We start from the raw sequence: 17016 nt of genomic DNA on the forward strand, positions 1-17016 counted from the left end.
CAGCTTGGCATTGAAAGCTATGCAAGAGGAGAAGGTTACGAGTCGTTTAAAAGTGCTGAGCAAGTGGTAACAACTCTAGACCTTGTCCCTCTTTCTGCTTTCCCCTGAGAGGTGAGGGTTACTGTAAGGCTAAGCCACGAAAGAAAGTACAGACTTGTTTTCTGACGACGCCCGTTAAGATTCTTCCTCGCTACACACCATATCATTAGAGCCATTGACTACGCACCTTGTGTAGAGTCATCTCAGTATCTAATAAACAGTAAACCGTTGTAGTGTATGAAAGGTTGCTGGTCTCTCTGTACAATACGTGATTCGCTAGTTAAGAAACTGTTTGTTTGTGCAGAGATAGGTGCAGGACGTCTTTAGATTAGTGGTTCCCAAACTTAGAGAACCCTGGTACTTTGATGTAAAATCTTGTTTATTTTGAATGTTAGTAAAATAACTGAAATTTTAAAAATGAGAAAAACTTGTTTAATACAGTGATTACTTCAGTTTTAAATTAATAACACAGAAATATTAGTAAAATTAAAAAAAAGCGTAAGATAAAATAAGAAAAAGTGTCATGTTGTTGATAGTTTTTCTCGGAGAACTTCTACACCAGTGAGCCGTGGAATACAGTTCGGGAAACGCTGCTTCAGATGAATTATTCTGCCCTGAGAATGGCAGCCGTAAAGATGAATTACCCCCATCAGTTGCTATAGCCGCTAAAGCACCTCAGCTCTGTGGCCATTTGGGTTTCGTGGATTCCCATCTTTTCGTTCCATCATCATCCGTTGTACCACAACCATATCATTACGTTATAGTCACATACCGCAGTCATCCACATGATAGTAGTTTCACTTCCGACGCTTCATCCACAAGTCAGAGCAAGACAATGCAGTCCGTCTCAATAGATTTTTCCCAAGCAAATGTGGGATATCTCACACCGTCACAAAGCACATTATATAGCACAAAGATTCAGTGGCTGTACATACAGCCTCAGTAGCTGATAATTTCAGGCCGTGATTTACGAAATGATATTTTTAACTCAAATATATTGTAACAGCCATAGCTGCTAACAAACGAGCTGTATTAATGGTTTCCGATCCTTCCTAGTACGAGTTGATCTCCTGGTTGGAGGGGTTGGCGACGTGCTGATCACTTGTCTCACAATCACAGACCGTCCCTCCTACTACTTTGGATGCCTATCAGAATGGACCTGAGGGCTAATCCGTGAATAAGTTCTACATTTCTATGGTTACGGACATTTTTGAGTATTTACACAACTCTGTATACATTGATTCGTTAGTGGCCGTAGCTAAGCCGGACTCAGTATTTGATTACAAGAATCGCGCTGTTTTTAAAATTCAGTCATGACGTGGTCAAATACTTCTTTCTTTGGTCTGATCGTACAACGAAGGTATCTGACAGTTCATGCTCTTACTTTCGGGGAAATATCGCACACCGCACCTACATCTATATCTAAATCTCCACGTACACACAGTACATGCTCCGCAAGCCACCGTACGTTTCGTAGCGAAGGGTACACTGCGCCACTATTAATTTCCTTTCCTGCTCCACTCGCAAACAGAGCGAGGGAAAAATGGTCGTCTATACGTCTCCGTAAGAGCCCTAATTTCATTTATCTTCGAGGTCGTTACGCGAAATGTACGTTGGCGGCAGTATAATCGTTCTGTAGTCAGCTTCAAATGCCAGTTCTCTAAATTTTCCCAATAGCGTTCCGTGAAAAGAACGTCGTATTCCCTTTTGAGTTCCCAAAGAGTCACCGCAATACTTGCTTGTTGTTCGAACGTACCAGTAACAAATATAGCAGCCCGCCTCTCAACTGTTCCTTTAATCCTATCTGGTGCGGATCGCAAACACCAGAGCAACACTCAAGAATGTGTCATACCAGTGTCCTATATGCTGCCTCCTTTACAGATGAACCACATTTTCCTAAAATTCTTCCAATAAACCGGAGTCAACCTTTCTTCTACCCTACCACAGTCTTCACATGCTCGTTCCATTTCACATCGCTTTACATTGTTACTCCTAGATATTTAATCGACATGATAGTGTCAAGCAGCACAATACTAATGCTAAATTCGAACATTGTGGATTCGTTTTTCTTACTCAGCTGACTCAACTTACATTTTTCTTCATTGAGAGTTACCGCCATTCGTCACTCCAGCTACAAATTATGTTTAAGTTGAAACCTTATGGAACTTAACTGCTAAGGTCATCAGTCCCTAAGCTTACACACTACTTAACCTAAATCATCCTAAGGAAAAACACGCACACCCATGCCCGAGGGAGGACTCGAACTTCCACCGGGAGCAGCCGCACAGCACCATGATTGCAGCGCCTAAGACCGCTCGGCTAAACCGGCGCGGCTATGTTTAAGTCATACTGCACCATCCTACAGTCACTCAACGACGACGCCTTCCCGCACACCACAGCATCATCAGCAAACAGCCGCCAATTGCTGCTCACCCTGTCCGCCAGATAATTTAATATACAGAAAATAACAGCGGCGCTATCACAATTCTGGCAACGGCCTTGCCGCAGTGGAAATGCCGGTTCCCGTCAGATCACCGAAGTTAAGCGCTGTCGGGCGTGGCCGGCACTTGGATGGGTGCCCGTCCAGGCCGCCATGTGCTGTTGCCATTTTTCGGCGTGCACTCGGCCTCGTGATGCCCATTGAGGAGCTACTCGACCCAATAGTAGCGGCTCCGGTCAATTAAAACCGTCATAACGACCGGGAGAACGGTGTGCTGACCCCACGCCCCTCCTATCCGCATCCTCAGCTAAGAATGACACGGCGGTCGGATGGTCCCGATGGGCCACTTGTGGCCTGAAGACGGAGTGCTATCACACTTCCCTGAGACACCCCTGACGATGTCCTTGACTCTGATGAATACTCTCAGTTGAGGACAACGTACTGGGTTCCGTTACTTAAGTAGTCTTCGAGAAACTCGGATATCTGGGAAACTGCTCCATATGCTCGTACTTTCATTAACAGTCTGCAGTCGGCCAAGTTGCAAATGCTTTTCTGAAATTTAGGAATACTGAATCCGCCTGTTGTCCTTCATGCGTAGTTCGTAGGATATCACGCGAGAAAAGCGCTAGCTGAGTTTCGCACGAACGATGCTTTCCAAAATCGTAGTGATTTGTTGACAGAAACTTTTCCGTCCCAATAAAATTTACATGCTTCATGTTTATTTCTCAGATAACGAGTCACTTTCTGTTCACCAAATTTTATTAGAGTGCACTTTTCTAAAGTAATTCATACGCTTTTACACTATTAAGACCGCATTACAATCGTCCTTTGCACTGACCCAGGCTGCTGGCGGGTAGTCGGCAACAAGGTAGAAACGCAGCGAGAATGTCCAACTGCACTCGACAGTGTGGTCGCGTAGCTTCAGATGTTCCAGGATAAAGTTGCCTCGGAGTGCCAGTATGCTTACACTGAGGCACGATAAAGTTTTTTCATAATTTCAAGGAAGTTCTAAAAAAATCCCAGCATTTCTATGTAAGGAGGACATTTTAGAAGACACATGACGCGGCCTAATAACCCAGAAGATTTTAACTTCAGTGACAACGGCCATTAAAGCCTGCAGACTTACATTGTAACTCCTACTTGGCCAAAGATGGCTCCTTTAATGGCAACTAGTGATTGCTTTTAGTGTCAAGTGCGGAGTCGTCATCGAGGAGCGGTAAAGCTTAGTGACCGCGGATCGTGATAAAACTAAGTATAATGCAACAAATAATTCAGGTTCCACAGAAACAGTGATAGAGCTTCGTAATAAGGAATCTAGATTGCAAGATTCGACTTGTAAAACCGCAATCGCTTCCCAACGTAATTAAATAGCATAATGGTGATGTCTGTTTCTTCAGACATGTGCGAAAGAACAGACATCACTTACACATAATAAAGGCGAAGACGGCCAGTGATCTCTTCAGTGCAGACACACGCCAGGCTCGAGCTCTAACGGGAATCGGCGAAATACCGAGAATAATGGGGATAATTGGCAAGGGGCACACATTAGTAATGTGTGGATGAGCTGAGGCGCTGGGTCTGAGGGGGGCCGTGCTAGGTAGTCTGTGCAATTGCACTGCCCACTGTGACTGGATAGCACAATGCACCTGTAAAGCAAATCGCTATTGCTACCCGTTAAAGAGTATTGTTCGAGTATTTGGAGTCCTTTCCAAGCAGGCACGACAGCAGGAGACTCGGGTTCGAATTCCGGTCCAGCACAAATTTTCAACTTCCCCATTGATTTAAATCAATGTCCAATCGTAGCCAATGTCTATAACACCTACGTGTAGTAATTAAAGAGCTGAAACATAAAAGAATTCTTTATCCGTGATTAGTAAAGGATATTAATGACTTCAACAGTAAAGAAAAAGATGTTAAATTTAAATAATCTTATTTTTATACCAGATTACAAAAAAATGGCTCTGAGCACTATGGGACTCAACTGCTGTGGTCATCAGTCCCCTAGAACTTAGAACTACTTAAACCTAACTAACCTAAGGACATCACACACATCCATGCCCGAGGCAGGATTCGAACCTGCGACCGTAGCAGTCGCACGGTTCCGGACTGCGCACCTAGAACCGCGAGTTCACCGCGGCCGGATGTACCAGATTACATAGATCAAGAAAATGGCTACCGTACACGAAAACAGACGATTGACAAAAGGTAATAATAAGAAGACATTCTATGTCTCAGTTATTTAAAGAAAAAATGATAAAAGAAATTAAAGAATCGTTGCTAATCATCCGTAGCAATACATATCCTGCTTTACATAACAATTTACTGTATCACGTAACGAATCATATTAATTTATTACAGGTCTCATAGTCTTCTTAGAATAAATGTTCTTTACATTTACCCAGCAGGGTCTCACGAGAACTGCGTCGTATTTCTTCTAATGGGAAGAAGAATTTCTGCCAGACTCTCGCATGGGCTACACCGACCTGCTACGATCCTAGCAGCGCGTATCTGAATCCGTTCCATGTCTGCTATCGTGTCTGTTTGGAAAGGACTCCAAATACTCGAACAATACTCTTGAACGGGCCGCACTAGCGATTTGCTATACAGGTGGACTGCATTTTCCCAAAACCCTTCCCTGACACAGATTTTGCGTGATCGTCCTATTTCATACCGGCTGTTAGTATTACCCTTAAATCATTGTACGATGTGACGACCTCAAAATACTCAACAATAACCTTGTAATCAGATACTACTAGTTTTTACCTCTTATTTATGGGGATTATCTTTCATTTATCCGCATTTAAAGACAGGTACCAACCACTACGGTAAACGGAAATTTTGTGGACGTCTTTGTGGAATTCGGCGGACAGTCTTACAACGCTGCTGATCCTATCTCATAACTGGCTTATATATACTGGTAACATTGGAGAACCTATTACTATTCCTTGGGACACAGCCGATGTTACTTTCAGTTCAGTGGAACATTGCTGTCGAGTCTTACGTACCTACTGGATTCTATTAATCTAATATTCTTCGAGCCAGTCGCACATTAGCATTGTACACACTGCAACTTCGTTAGTAGTCAAACATGTGGTGCAGTATCGAATGGCTTTCAGAAAGCAGGAAGATTAAATCTGTTTACCTACAACTATTGTTTTTGCAGTATGTCGGGACCAACAACTGTAACAACCACACGATTTGGTATAATAGTTTTTTAACGTGTTCAGAACATGTTCTTGGCTTCCTTTGGCTATATTTCAGTATGATTTAATACTAGTTAATGGACTGACATCACATATTTACCATATCGATAGGAGCTTACATAATTCTTGATTATACACACATCAAAAGAAGTTTTGCATCACCCCCGTTCCCAGAGCACCTGAAGATAGATGTTGACTGTGGATATTGTATCACAGACACAGTCTATTTGACTGTTCAGAGATGTCACTAACCCCGCCCAAAGATATAAACAACCATGCATGAGCAGTGCCTATTAGACGGAGGGGTTCCGGCAGCCGATAAGTTCCAGTCATTGCACCAGGAAGGAGGTACACGGCTCGCGTTGTCTGTAGTTCAACCATGCCTATATGGTCAATACCACGGTTCGATCGCGTCCGCGTTGTTACTTTGTGCAAAGAAGGGCTCTCAACAAGGGATGTGTCCAGGCGTCTCGAAGTAAACCAAAGCGATATTGTTCGGACATGGAGGAGATACAGAGAGGCAGGAACTGTGGATGAAATACCTCTCTCAGGCCGCCCCAGGGCTACTGCTGCAGTGGATGACTGCTGCCTACAGATTATGGTGGTGTGTGGTGTGTGTGTGTGTGGGGGGGGGGGGGGGGGCGGACCCTGAAGGGACGCCACCAAGTTGAATAATGCTTTTCGTGCAGCCACAGGACGTCGAGTTACGACTCAAACTGTGAGCAAAAGATTGCATGGTGCGCAACTTCACTCCCGACGTCCATGGCAAGGTCCATCTTTGCAACCACAACACCATTCAGTGCGGTACAGATGCGCCCAGCAACAAGCCGAATGAACCGCTCAGGATTGGCATCACGTTCTCTTCACCGATGACTGTCGCATATGCCTTCAGCCAGACAACCGTCGGAGACGTGTTTGGAGACAACCCGGTCAAGCTGAACGCCTTAGGCACACTGTCCAGCGACTGGAGCAAGGTGGAAGTTCCCTGCTGTTTTGGGATGGCATTAGGTGGGGCCGACATACGCCGCTGGTGTTCATGGAAGGCGTCGTAACGGCTGTACGCTACGTGAAAGCCATCCTCCAACTGATAGTGCAACCATATCAGCAGCATATTGGCGAGACATTCGTCCTCATGAACGACAATTTGCGCCCTCATCGTGCACATCTTGTGAATGACTTCCTACAGGATAACGATATCGCTCGACTAGAATGGCCAGTATGTTATCCAAACATGAACCCTTTCGTACATGCCTGGGATAGACTGAAAAGGGCTGTTTGTGAACGACGTGACCCACTGGCCACTCTGAAGGATCTACGCCGAATCGCCGTTGAGGAGTGGGACAAACTGGACCGCCTTGATGACCTTGTGGATAGTATGCTATGATGAATACAGGCATACATGTCAAACAAATCTCACTGTATGGTAGTACAACATGCAATGTGTGGTTTTGGTGAGCAATAAAAGGGCGGAAATGAGGTTAATGTTGATTTCTATTCCACGTTTCTGTACAGACTCCGGAACTCTCGGAACTGAGATGATGGAAAACTTTTTTTGGTATGTGTATATTTGAATCACAGTAAAGCAAGTCAATCGGCCATGTAGAAGGCACTACGGAGCAGTAAGGGAAAAAACGAGACCGAAATTTTGCGAGGAGGCGTGCATGACAATTCAGTGTTTTCGTTAAATGTGTGAAACTCAAAAAATGGTTCAAATGGCTCTGAGCACTGTGCGACTTAGCTTCTGAGGTCATCAGTCGCCTCGAAGTCAGAACTAATTAAGCCTAACTAACCTAAGGACAACACACACATCAATGCCCGAGGCAGGATTCGAACCGCGACCGTAGCGGTCGCTCGGTTCCAGACTGTAGCGCCTAGAACCGCACGGCCACTCAGGCCGGCGTGTGAAACTCAGTTCACACAAATGACACCACTAGAGGTTTCGACTAACTAGCAAGTCATCATCAGATCTGTTTAAAAAGAAAGAAAAATGGAGACAGAAAATGCTTGGAAATTCTGTTACATGTCAAACAAATCTCTATACTTGAATACGTTACTTACAACAGTTGAGCGCCCCACAACCCAACCATCATCATCACTTACAACAAGCCTGGAGCGATGCTCACATTGTGAGCACATCTGCCTGCTGATCGCTGGAAATGAAAGCTACAGTTAACTACGCAACAGTACAAAGTTTGAAACTGCTAAATCGTAAATATGAGATTGAAATTACTCAACAAGCGCGAGTCGGCACAGAAAAATACCCCAACGAAGTAAATGAAAAAAAGAAAACCATTAGGAAGGACATAGAACATATCTGAAAATACTTGGAAAAATGCTTTGTTACGGATCTCACTTCTCGTTCAACGATTGTTGTGGGTATTATTTCAAATTTATAAAAATTTCAAGTACTTCAAATATATCCTATGCCATCTTTAGGAACAAAATGACAGACATCAATATGTTATTCTAATAATTTCCAGGTATGCAGCCGGATCCCGTCGACATTCTGCCACGATATTTCGGCCCAGAGAAGTCCGGCCATCATCAGGTGAGTACACAACTACTGAAGAGCCCAGGTGCAGTCGCGGTATTTATACCGATTCTCGTGCACGTGTTGACATGCGCGGCATAGCCGAGTTGTACGTGCTGCCCTCGGTGGTGACAGTAAAAGATCATCTACTCATTGAGTATCGAATGACGCTGTCTATTCCGCTGCGAATGTATAATTTTAATAACAGGTTTCCAAATTTTATCCAGTTGAAAGCCGTTGTCACGATTTATAAGATTATCGGCAAGACGTATTTCCACTGATTCCTTGATTACGGAATCCCAAAATCCGGAAACCGGAGCTAAAATTTTTGTTCCATTGTATTCCATTGAATGTCCCAATGAAATACAGTGCTCTGCTACTGCCGATTTTGACGGTTGCCGCAGACGGGTGTATCTTTCATGTTCTGTACGTCGTTCATGGACAGTTCTTGTCGTCTGGCCAATATATGCAGAGCCACATTCACAGGGAATTTTGTAGACGCCTGCTTTCTTCAGTTGTAAATCGTCTTTAACGGATCCAACCAGGGCCCGGTTCTTTGCTGGTGGACGGAAGATAACCTTGATTTTATTCTTCTTCAGTAATCGGCCTATTTTCGACGACACATTCCCGGCGTATGGAAGAAACGCAGTTGATTTAAAGTCCTCATCAGCGTCCTCAGTGCGCCTTGTTTGAACATATACTCTCCTCAACGTACTTTTTATTCAATTACGAATACTTTGAACAAACAGACGGCGTCGCTATGAGGAGCCCTTTGTCCCCTGTGGTAGCTAATCTCTTTATGGAGGACTTTGAGGAGAAAGCACTTGAGTCTGCTGTCTTAAAGCCTACGGTCTTCTGGCGGTACGTAGATGATACTTTTGTTGTATGGCCTCATGGCAGACAGGATAATCTTATAAATCGTGACAACGGCTTTCAACTGGATAAAATTTGGAAACCTGTTATTAAAATTATACATTCGCAGCGGAATAGACAGCGTCATTCGATACTCAATGACTAGATGATCTTTTACTTTCACCACCGAGGGCAGCACGTACAACTCGGCTATGCCGCGCATGTCAACACGTGCGCGAGAATCGGTATAAATACCGCGACTGCACCTGGGCTGTTCAGTAGCTGTGTACTTACCTGATGATGGCCGGACGTCTCTGGGCCGAAATATCGTGGCAGAATGTCGACGGGATCCGGCTGCATACCCGGAAATTATTAGAAGAACAAATACGCCGGGAAAATTTCAGAAGTCACATCAATATGTTAGCTTGAAATCGTTACTAATTCTTTTAAAAATCACAATGCTGGTTAAATGAACAAAGTGATTTCTTTAACAAAGCAACTTTCGATCAATTTTCTGTTCTGTTATTATGCCTCTTCACCATGGTTTTTTTTTCCGTTTCCTTTGGCGGGACTCCTTTTTCTGCAGCTTGCACTTGTTAAACATTTCATCTTATATCTGCGATTTAAGAGCTACTAATTTTATACGATTGGTTAGTTAACTGTAGTCTTCCGTTCAATCAATCAAAAGACAGGTATGTGAGCGTCTCTCGGCCTGCTCACCTGACGAATTACTGTGTAACGTATACGAGGACGTGTAGTTGTGCATACAAATTAGATTTCTAACCATTACACTGTTCCCCTTTTCTCTAAGTAGATCATCTGACGATGGTAACGAAACCATTTGTGAGACCTGAGACTGAAATATAGAACAAAAATGTACCACGGCGGTCTTCGTATTTCCCTAAGGCAGTACGCCCAGTCTTTGCTAAGAAATCACAGCGTGGTACGGCAGCGAGGGCGCTGGATTGCGCCACGCGCCTGAGACCGGGCCCACCAGAGAGAGGAACCAACGACCTTCACACACTTGTCGCGTGGGAGCTTCCCGTTCGCCTCCCCGTGCAACAGCCTCCGCGCTACACCTCACGGTCCCACTCCAGAGGCGGGGAGGCGGAACTACGCGAACGGTCAGCCCGTCGTTAAAAGCCTCGTTAGACAATTGCGGGAAAGTTCAACTCCTACTAAACTGACGAAAATGGAAAGTGTTACGCCGTTCGACCTGAGTCGAAACAAGGCCCCGGTAGTAGACAAAATTCCATTAGAACTACTGACGGCCTTGGGAGAGCCAGTCCTGACAAAACTTTACCATCTGGTGAGCAAGATGTACGAGACGAAATACACTCAGACTTCAAGAAGAATATAATAATTCCAATCCCAAAGAAAGCAGGTGTTGACAGATGTGAAAATTACCGAACTATCAGTTTAATAAGTCACAGCTGCAAAATACTAACGCGAATTCTTTACAGACGAATGGAGAAACTGGTAGAAGCCGACCTCGGGGAAGATCAGTTTGGATTCCTTAGAAATGTTGGAACACGTGACCCTACGACTTATCTTAGAAGCTAGATTAAGGAAGGGCAAACCTACGTTTCTAGCATTTGTAGACTTAGAGAAAGTTTTGACAATGTTGACTGGAATACTCTCTTTAAAATTCTAAAGGTGGCAGGAGTAAAATACAGGGAGCGAAAGGCTATTTACAATTTGAACAGAAACCAGATGGCAGTTATAAGAGTCGAGGGGCATGAAAGGGAAGCAGCGGTTGGAAGGGAGTGCGACAGGGTTGTAGTCTCTCCCCTATGTTATTCAGTCTGTATATTCAGCAAGCAGTGAAGGAAACAAAAGAAAAATTCGGAGTAGGTATTAAAGTCCATGGAGAAGAAATAAAAACTTTGAGGTTCGCCGATGACATCATAATTCTATCAGAGACAGCAAAGGACTTGGAAGAGCAGTTGAACGGAATGGATAGTGTCTTGAAAGGAGAATATAAGATGAACATCAACAAAAGCAAAACGAGGATAATGGAATGTAGTCGAATGAAGTCGGGTGATGCTGAGGGAATTAGATTAGAAAATGAGACACGTAAAGTAGTAAAGGAGTCTTGCTATTTGGGGAGCAAATTAACTGATGATGGTCGAAGTAGAGAGGATATAAAATGTAGACTGGCAATCGCAAGAAAGCGTTTCTGAAGAAGAGAAATTTGTTAACATCGAGTATAGATTTAAGTGTCAGGAAGTCATTTCTGAAAGTATTTGTATGGTGTGTAGCCATGTGTGGAAGTGAAACATGGATAATAAATTATTTGGACAAGAAGAGAATAGAAGCTTTCGAAATGTGGTGCTACAGAAGAATGTTGAAGATTAAGTGGGCAGATCACGTAACTAATGAGGAGGTATTGAATAGGATTGGGGAGAAGAGACGTTTGTGGCGCAACTTGACCAGAAGAAGGGATCGGTTGGTAGGACATGTCCTGAGGCATCAAGGGATCACCAATTTAGCATTGGAGGGCAGCGTAGAGGGTAAAAATCGTAGAGAGAGACCAAGAGATGACTACACTAAGCAGATTCAGAAGGATGTAGGTTGCAGTAGGTACTGGGAGATGAAGGAGCTTGCATAGGATAGATTAGCATGGAGAGCTGCATCAAACCAGTCTCAGAACTGAAGACCAAAACAAAGAACAACAACGCCGTGAAACGCTAGTCCGGTATTTACAATATGTTCATCATATAACGGGTATTAAATGGACAAACTTATATTACATTCTGAAACGGTGTACATCAGTACGAAGTATGACATTCTTGTATGCGTTGTTCCATGTGCAAAGGAAGCTTATAGCATTCGAATGTCGCCTTGAGAGATTTATTGCCATATCTGAATGATGCGCCGTGTCCGTTCATGTGGTTGCTGGCTGGAAGGTGGTATAAAAGTCCTCGCCGTTTATGTCTTGCCATTGCCCCCCACACATGCTCCATGGGTGAGAAAATAGATGAACGGTCTGGCCAGTCGCATTCCTCAAGACATTTGCGTGTGCGCTGCAGTGGTTTGATGTGGCCCGCCACGAATTCCTCTCCTGCGCCAAACTTTTCATCTCAGAGTAGCACTTGCAACCTACGTTCTTAATTATTTGCTGGATGTGTCCAATCTCTGTCTTTCTCTATAGTTTTTAACCTCTCAGCACCCTCTAGTACCATGGAAGTTATTCCGTGGTCTCTAAGTAGATGTCCTATCATCCTGTCCCTTCTTCCTGTCAATGTTATCCGTGTACTGTATTCCTTTCCTCGTCGATTCTGTGGAGAACTTCCTCATTCCCAACCTTATCAGATCACCTAATATGCAACATTCATCTGCAGCACCGCATCTCATATTCTTCGATTCTCTTCTGTTCCTGTGTTCCCACAGTTCATATTCACTACCATACAATTCTGTGCTCCAAATGTGCATTTTCAGAAATTTTTTGCTCAAATTAAAGCCTATGTTTGAAACGTACACTTTTAGTGGCCAGGAATGCCCTTTTTGTCAGTTGTAGTTTGCCATTATGTCCACCTTGCTCCGTTCATAATGATTTATTTTGTTGCCTAGGTAGCAGAGTTCCGGAATTTCATCTAATTCGCTATTACCAATTGTTATGTTAAGTTTCTCACTGTTGTCATTTCTGCTGCTTCACATTACTTTTGTCGTTTTCTATTTACACTCGATCTGTATGCTGTACTCATTAGACTGTTCATTCCACTGAACAGATCCTGTAATTCTTCTTCACTTTCAATGAGGATAGCAATGTCATCAGAAAATCTTATCATTCCTATCCTTTCGCCTTGAACTTTTATCCCATTCTTGAACATTTCTTTTATTTCCGGCTTTTCTTCTTGGCTGGACAGATTGGGCATTAGGGGCAAAAGACTACATCCCTGCCTTCAGCCTTATTAATCCGAGCACTAAGTTCTTGGTCTTCCAGCCTTATTGTTAACTCTCTATTCTTTTACATACTGTATATAATCCGTCTTTGCCGGCCGAGGTGGCCGAGCGGTTCTAGGCGCTACAGTCTGGAACCGTGCGACCACTACGCTCGCAGGTTCGAATCCTGCCTCGGGCATGGTTGTGTGCGATGTCCCTAGGTTATTTAGGTTTAAGTAGTTCTAAGTTCTAGGGGACTGATGACCTCAGAAGTTAAGTCCCATAGTGCTCAGAGCCATTTGAACCATTTAATCCGTCTTTCCCTATAGCTTACCACTATTTTCTCGAACTTTCGAACAACTTGTATCATTTTACATTGTCGAACGCTTTTTCCATGTCGACAAATTCTATGAAGATGTCTTCATTTTTCTTCAGTCTTGCTTCCATTATCGACCACAACGTCAGAACTGTCTCTCTGGTGCCTTTACCTTTCCTAAAGCCAAACTGATCGTCATCTAAAATATTCTCAATCTTCTTTTCCATTCTTGTGTTTATTATTTTTTTTTTTTTTTTGGTAACTTCGACACATGAGCTGTTGAGCTGATTCTCGATAATTCTCGCTCTTGTCGACTCTTGCAATTTTCGTGATTGTGTGGACGGTGTTTTTCCGAAAATCAACAGTCACATAAATTTTACAGACCAACGTGAACAGTCGTTTTGTTGCCACTTCCTCAATGATTTCAGAAATTGCGATGGAATGGTATCTGTCCCCTCTGCTTTATTTGATCTTAAGCCTGCCAACGCTAGTTTAAATTCTGATTCAAATACTGGATCCCTTATCTCTTCACTATCGACTGCTGTTCCTTCTTCTATCACGTCATAAGACAAGTCCGCTCGCTCATAAAGGCCTTCATAAGTTCTCTTTAAACTATCCGCTCTCTCTTCTGCATATAAGAATTGAATTCTCATTTAACTCTTTATATTACCGCCCTTGCATGTATCACCCTCCTGAAAAACGCTATTTGGTACCCTAGTCGTCAAAGACATAATAGCGTGTACCATTGTTGCGAGCAGTCAGCCTCCCTTCAACAATTACCAGATCAGTCTTTCTCTCACATCTGATGACTCCGCAAACCCTGAATGCAGCAGTTGGTGAATCATGGGTGTTGAGATTCACTGCTTCCTTAGACCTTTCACTACGTCGTCTATGGAAACTTGAGCGTTTGTCCGACCATCACGAACATGAGCGAGACTCATCGTTGAACAGCACATAATGCCACTTAATGTCCCAGATGACTCTAGCTTCATACCATGCTCGTCTCTTTTGTTTGTGGTGAGGTGTCAGCCGTATATGATGTATGGCAGCTCGAGATTTCAACCCACCCTCTAGTATGAGTTTCCCACAGCTCGAAGTGACAAACTGTATGTAGCCTCTGGCCGCATTTCAGCTGTCTTCCACATACTAGTCGATCAGTCCTATGACCGTTTTGTGGTGTAGTCCTTCTTTGGGTACCGGTGCTTACCCTTCTTGCCGCATTGTTGTGTAACTGTTTTGTTTTGTATATTGTTCTCCTATACTTAATTTTCGTGTGTGTGTATATTTAATGTGAACGCTGTTTCAATTGAACAATGGAAGTGGTATGCTTATGTAAACGTTATCTTATGAAATACGTCATCAAATTCATCTGAAACTCTGTTTAATCAAAAAACCTAAAACTGTATACTAAGGAAGCAGTGAACAGTGCTACAACACGTGACGTCACAGTACGTATCTTGTAATTCTAACACATAGAACTAACAGTGTAAAAATGGTACATAAAATTACAAATTGAACGTTGAAAGAATAAATGATCAGAATGCCCTGTTAAAGTACACCGGCAATTTTCGTACCCAAACCAGTAATAATTAAATTAATTCAGTACAGTCTCTTCAAATATCACTGGTGTATTTTGCTCAACCTACTGATGTGTTATGATTACATTTTTCTATAGGAACTAAAATTAGCTAAAGAAAGAAGAATCGGAGTAAAGAATACAACGTGAATACAATATTCACAGAAACTAAACTATTACTAAACATACAAATACAAACAAACATATAATTATAACATACCATTTTTTATCTCTGACTTCTTCTCAATCAAAGCCGCAAACAGGCCATAAACATACATTTATTAGGAAATACAAAGAAAAATTTTCATAAACTGCTGTGGCAATTACGAAAAAATAACAATGTCTTTCTCTATGACATGTTTTCAGTCAGAGCCACCATCGTTATCAAAACACCTTGCACACCCATACTGAACATTTCCCACATATGGATCACATATGAATTTCTTGCACTGTATACGCAGGTTTTTTATTTTGTTTGAACTTAAGCATCTTCCAGTCCGTCAAGTCTTACACACTGGTACCTTATATGTTTCAGTAGTCGCAGTGAACGTAAGAATAGGCCTATTCCTTGATTATGCATACAAAGAGAAGACTCCTTCTGCTAATCTGGAAACAAACACTCGCCAGGTAATTTTTCCACCTGTTTTCTCCGTGTAAGGGATCCGTGTGCTGATACCGGCAAGGTCTAGCACGTTGAAAAAAAGTGCATAGACCATCTGCAGCAGACATGCTGGATGCAGTGTACAGACAAGACATCTGGTGAGAATATTAGTTCCATATTTTATGGAACTGTAGAAGCTCATATGAATGAAAACACCTATGGTTCAAATGCTTCAAATGGCTCTGAGCACACTGGGACTTAAAATCTGTGGTCATCAGTCCCCTAGAACTTAGAACTACTTAAACCTAACTAACCTAAGGAAATCACACACATCCATGCCCGAGGCAGGATTCGAACCTGCGACCGTAGCGGTAGCGCGGTTCTAGACTGAAGCGCCTAGAACCGCACGGCCACAGCGGCCGGCGAAAACACCTATGCACCATAATAATGAGAGGCACTAAGGCTGGTCCCGGCGGAGGTTCGAGTCCTCCCTCAGGCATGGGTGTGTGTGTTTGTCCTTAGGATAATTTAGGTTAAGTAGTGTGTAAGCTTAGGGACTGATAACCTTAGCAGTTAAGTCCCATAAGATTTCACACACATTTGAACATTTTTGAAGAGGCACTAAACTTCTGCGCAACACAACATATTGACAGAGCACAGCAACTAAATTGAGTTCACTGTTCCACTAAGTAAAGTAAAATGTGAAGAAAAAGAGGGAACGAGATCAGGCCAATGAAATAAAATAAGCTAAGCAGTATAAAAATCCGTTATTACCCCTTCAAGAGACTCGAAACCTAAAATATATGACACTAGTGAAAATGACCGCCTGCCTTCCTCTAAGTTAAAAATTTTTATAATTCGTTCATATTTTGTAACAGATGTTTCTTGTACTGAAACTATAAACCACTAAAATATATTAACCCTCCGTTACGCGCATTGAGGACTGCGAACTCTGAAGGAACAAATTGAGGTGCGGGCTGTCAGTCCGTGCGCGTATATTCTTGTGAGTGTCTTCTGTCGTCAGTTCTTCTATAATGTGTTGCAGGTAAGGCAGTTTTCTTAGTAATTTACAAAATACAAATAAGACGTCGGTAAAAGCTGTATATTTATTTCCTTACTCAGAAAATTTAATTGTCCTACTTGGGGTACTGTTATGAACGTTTTCAGTGACCGACATTGATTACTGGAACAGGTTTTACTTTTTATTATTTTCAGGAGTATAGTGGATTACAAGCAGCTAATGATATGGCTGGACTAAGAGCTTGCTAAGAGAGATTGTAGTGGCGCAGCGTCAATCCTGAAAGACATCACGATTCTGAAAGTGAGCAGTCTTGTCTTTATGATATTCGCGATCAGCACATTGTAATTGATAGGAATTGGCTATTTTCATTCGATTTACATTTTCATTGCTGCACAGTGTAATGTGCTCTGTTAACTGTTACGCGTGAGGAGCACCCAGAAATAACCAGAATATTCAATTATACATTTTGTTTTTCATATAACATTTACAAAATTTTGCCCACCTGCCCACGTCCCAACGTTTCACACCTGGAAACTGTTTAAGGTTTTCTGAA

The 17016-nt window shown here is 42.8% G+C and overlaps 1 pseudogene; it reads left to right on the plus strand.

Moving 5' to 3' along the window:
• Positions 1-2528: 2528 nt before the first annotated feature.
• On the plus strand, positions 2529-2646 carry LOC126337147 (5S ribosomal RNA; annotated as a pseudogene).
• Positions 2647-17016: the final 14370 nt, after the last annotated feature.

The sequence above is a fragment of the Schistocerca gregaria genome, chromosome 2 (genome assembly GCF_023897955.1).
Source record: "Schistocerca gregaria isolate iqSchGreg1 chromosome 2, iqSchGreg1.2, whole genome shotgun sequence".
Taxonomy (NCBI): Eukaryota; Metazoa; Arthropoda; class Insecta; order Orthoptera; family Acrididae; genus Schistocerca; species Schistocerca gregaria.